The sequence below is a fragment of the Scyliorhinus canicula genome, chromosome 14 (genome assembly GCF_902713615.1).
Source record: "Scyliorhinus canicula chromosome 14, sScyCan1.1, whole genome shotgun sequence".
In the NCBI taxonomy this organism is placed as follows: domain Eukaryota; kingdom Metazoa; phylum Chordata; class Chondrichthyes; order Carcharhiniformes; family Scyliorhinidae; genus Scyliorhinus; species Scyliorhinus canicula.
The window spans coordinates 132,379,147-132,384,050 of record NC_052159.1 but is presented as its reverse complement, the minus strand read 5'-3'; the positions used below and the strand labels follow the sequence as shown (position 1 = coordinate 132,384,050).

General features: G+C 43.4%; 1 non-coding gene across 1 annotated transcript; it reads right to left on the bottom strand.

Annotated features, from left to right (window-relative positions):
- Nucleotides 1-3,910: 3,910 nt before the first annotated feature.
- On the bottom strand, nucleotides 3,911-3,982 carry trnag-ucc. The gene has a single exon. It is a non-coding gene; the product is annotated as a tRNA-Gly (tRNA).
- Nucleotides 3,983-4,904: the final 922 nt, after the last annotated feature.

Here is a 4,904-nt window from a genome sequence, read left to right as displayed (position 1 = left end):
ATATTCAAAATATCGGGACAGAATCAGAGTTGTTTAAACAGAAGCACAGTTTAATTATAGCCATCACAATATTTCATTAGGAGCTAGGTTTTGCTTCGTGACAATAAAGCAGCATGATATGGTAGATGTCCAAAACTGCAGACCAGTCTTAATGAGTTAGTGTTAAAGATTATGGTCAAATATCATTGGCAATCCTCCAGTATTCGGAGTGTTTCTGGGTGCCTGAAATCACATAATATCTCTTTAAGCTGCAGCAGTAGAATCAGAAAGAGCAGGCCTCCAGTGATGTCCCACGACCACTTCCAGGATAGTTCTGTGGCAAGACATCATTGTTGTCTTCGTTACTCATAATTTTGTTAATCCAATTTTCTTAACTTCTTGTGAAACTGTAGGTGCTTTAAAAAAAAATTAACTGCCATGTTCTGCCGACTGGCCAAAGTGAATGATGAACTACAGAATATTGTTTAAATAATTTATTATGGAACAACTGCACAATAAGATAACTAGGATAAATGAAATAATAAAATACTAAAACTAATTAAATATTGTCGCGCTACTGCAAAATATATCTATCCTCCAGCACAATCTACTCCCAACTCCCAGACAACAGGGGCACGTGGTGGGTTTACACTGCCACCTACTGGTCGGAGGTCATGCATAACATTATGTACAAACTTGCTTTATGCATATTATCATATTAACCTTATAAGTCCAAGAACATTTTCCAGGCCTTTCATGCACCAAAGGCTTTGCCCAGCTTCCTTTTAAAGATCAGTTCACTTTATGTTAAATATCAAAAAACAATTCCCCTTCAGATGAACTGACCAATACATTTTCAATTTATGTAGGCCTCTTTCTATGATACATTTCTTGGAAATTTGTAACTGTCAGCTTGTGTCAACTATAGTGATATAGCAAATGATAGTGATAGGAAACCCATTACCCAATGCCCCAGCTCTTCATTTTATATTGAAGACCGAACAGCACTTGGGCAAAAAACAAAGAAAATCCCTCCTTAAATTCCAACAGTGACTAGACGTCAGTACTTCATTGGCTCTGAATCACTTTCTTTGGGACAGCTTGGAGTTGTGAAAGTTGCTATATATGAAGAAGAATGGCAGAATTGTATCCATCTGATCAATGCACCTGCTGCAGAATGTAAGGGGAAGTAGATTTAGGACTGAGTTTAGGAGGAACTTTGTCATCCAAAGGGTTGTGAATCGATGGAATTTCTTGCCCAGTGAAGCAGTTGAGGCTCCTTCATTAAATGTTTTTAAGGTAAAGATAGATAGTTTTTTGAAAAATAAAGGGATTAAGGGTTATGGTGTTCGGGCCGGAAAGTGGAGCTGAGTCCACAAAAGATCAGCCATGATCTCATTGAATGGCGAAGCAGACTCAAGGGGCCAGATGGCCTACTCCTGCTCCTAATTCTTATGTTCTTATGTAATGACATTGCCTGAGTACTAAATTCGCGCCACGGGAACGAACCCACTGATTTGGATGCTCATTTCCTCCACAACAGTGGATGTTGGCTGAAATGTACTGCGGGGATGTTCCATGCGGATAGTCGGGATCAGCCACAATGATGTTTCACCAACCCTACAATTAAAAAAATGACACGTTGATATTTACGGAAAAGGCTCACATGAATAATGGTCCGTTAGGCAATTACATTTGAGAACTGGACAGAGCCAGGAAACGATGCCTTCAGGAGAAATGGTGGGAAGGAAAACTTTGAGAGAAAAATAACATATATGCAATCTAATAAATAAATTGAGCAAGTGCTATTTTCAGCAGAAGGAAAAAAAAGGTTAAACATTGCTGAAAGTCAAAAAGACGATTGGTGCCAACAGGATTTTGCTGATAAATTCCATAAATGGGAACAACTTGACCCTTACCCTCCCCACCATGTCATGAACAGTTTTTGCATTTATCTATGCTGCAATTCAGAGCAATACAAATTTAAATGGGAACTGCCACTTCTTCACACTAACACAGAAGTTAAGCCATATAGAATCATAGAATTTACAGTGCAGAAGGAGGCCACCCGGCCCATCGAGTCTGCACCGGCTCTTGGAAACAGCACCCCACTCGAGCCCACAACTCCACCCCATTCCCATAACCCAGCAGCCCATGTAATGCTAAGGTGAATTTAGCATGGTCAATCCACCTAACCTGCACATCTTTGGACTGTGGGAGAGAACAGGAGCACCCGGAGGAAACCCACGTAGACGCGGGGAGAAAGTGCAGACTCCGACAGACAGTGACCCAAGCGGGAATTGAACTTGGGACGTTGGCACTGTGAAGCCATAGTTCTAACCACTATGCTACCGTGCTTCATATAGGTATTATGTTTTGAATTCCTCATCAATATGATGCTTTAGTATTGAACAAAGTGGATCCACAGAAGTGCAAACCAAATTATGAAGTGATGCTGTTCATCATCAGATCCAAGGGCAGTAGATCAGCAGATGCATTTGTGGAATACAGCAAGTGCAAATTGAGCTTAAGAAATCAATTAAGAGAGCAAAGGGGGGATATGAGAAAACTCTGGCTAATAAAAGTAGGGAAAATCCCAAGATATTCTCCAAGTATATCAATGGGAAGAGGGAAACCAGGGAAGAGTAGGGCCCATTTGGGACAAAGGGGGCAATCTGTGGGTGGAGCTAGAGGACATTGGTAGGGTGTTGAACGAATGCTTCACATCTGTTTTCACCTAAGAGAATGAGGATGTAGGTATGGAATTCAGGGAGCGAGACTGCAATTTTTTTGAGCAACTTGTCATAGGGAGTGGCAAGGTTTTAGCGCTGTTGGCAAGTTAAAAGTGGACAAACCTCCAGGTCCATTGTGTCCCAGGCTGCTATGGGAGGTGAGGGAGGAGATTGCAGGGACACGGACCCAAATTTTTTATTCACCTCTGATCACGAGGGAGATGCCAGAGGACTGGAGAACAGCCATGTGGTTCCACTATTTAAGAAGTTTCGCAGAGATAAGCCAGGGAACTCCAGACCAGTGAGTCGCATGTCAGTGGTCGGGAAACTAATGGAGAAAATTCTGAAGGAGAGAATTTATCTCCACTGAGAGGAAAGGTTTGATCAGGAATAGTCAGCATGGCTTTGTCGGAGGGAGCTCATGCCTAACAAATTTGATTGAATTTTTTGAGGAGGTGACCAGGTGTGTAGAGAAGGGAGTGCAGTTGATGTAGTTTATCTAGATTTCAGCAACGCTTTTGACAAGGTCTAACATGGGAGAATTATAAAGAAGGCAAATGCACATGGGATACAGGGTAATTTGATAAAGTGGATTTAAAATTGGCTAAGTCGTTGGAGACAGAGGGTAATGACAGAAGGCTACTTTAGAGCCTGGAAGCCGATATTAAGTGGCGTACCACAGGGATCTGTGCTGGGTCTACTATTATTTGTCACTTATATAATCGACATAGATGACTATGTGGGAGGTAGGATCAGTAAGTTTGCGATTGGCCAGGTGGTTAACAGTGGGGTTGAGTGTCTTGGGTTGCAGGAAGATATAGACCGGTCAAATGGGCAAATGGAATTTAACCGTGCAACATGTGTGTTGATACACTTCAGAAAGAGTGATTTGACAAGGAAGTATTCAATGATTGGCATTGGGAAGTTCTGAGGAACAAAGGGACCTTGACATGTTTGTCCACAGATCTCTGAAGGCGGAATGGGTGGTGAAAAAGGCATATGGCACATGTGCCTTTATCAATCGAGGCACAGATTACAAAAGCAGTGATGTAATTTTGGAGTTATATAGAACCTTGGTGGGGCCACAGCTGGAGTACTGTCATTATAGGAAGGATGTAATTGCCTGGAAAGGGGTGCAGAGGAGATTCACTAGGATGTTGCCTGGGATGGAACATTTTAATTTCCGACCAACTTTTCAGTGCGATGGCCGGGAATCGAACCCGGGTCAACTACTCGGAAGGCAGCGATGCTCACCACTATACCACCATTGCTTATTGGATGGAACATTTTAAGTTATGACGAGAGGTTGGTTAGGCGTGGGATGTTTTTGCTGGGGCAGAGAAGACTGAGGGACGACCTGATCGAGGTGTCCACGATTATGAGAGGCATGGACAGGGTGGTTAGGGAGCAGCAGCTCCCTTTAGTTGAAGGGTCGGTTACGAAGGGACACAAGTTGTTGCTCGTTCTGGTGAGTGTGCTTTACACTCAATTGGCTCTGTTTTATTCCTTAGCTCGAGAGTCGCCAGGTATCTTTATGATACCACCACGCGGTTCAAGTTCAAGTTCAGACCAATGACTCAATACACCAGTTAGTGAGGTTCAATCAAACACATTTATTAATACACAGTAAATCGATACTCATGCAACTAATATTAACGGACTAAACTATTCCTACCACTATAAACCAATACTTATCTTTGATAAGGGAACCCACTGGATCAGGGAACAATGGCCTCTTGTTCTGTCCTGAGACTGCAGGCTTCCCAGTTGGTATGGGCTAAGGGGTCAGGAGTGTCTATTCTCGTAGCGAGCGTTGGTTGGACACTTACTTGTTGGTGTAGCTGTTGGCCAGGCCTCTCCTTCTCACGTTCAAGTTCTTAGAGAGCTGCTGCAAAGGTGTTCTGCTGGGAGGGCCGGCTAAGAGAGCGAGCTGGTCTTGGGACATGACTTTTATAGGTCCCAGGGGCTTCGCGCCTTTTTGGGCGGAACCCGATCCTACTGTCAATCGATTGGGTCTCATCCCAATCGATTGGTATGAATCCCCCAATACTGAGGCTGTCCCTCGATCGCAGGGCGGTTCTTCCTAACTGGTTTGTTTCCTCTTGTTTCAGACCCCGTTGGCGCCGGGAAGTCTGACCTGCCATAGAATGTCCCAATTGTAGCTAATCGTTGTATCCATTGTTCCCGGGGATC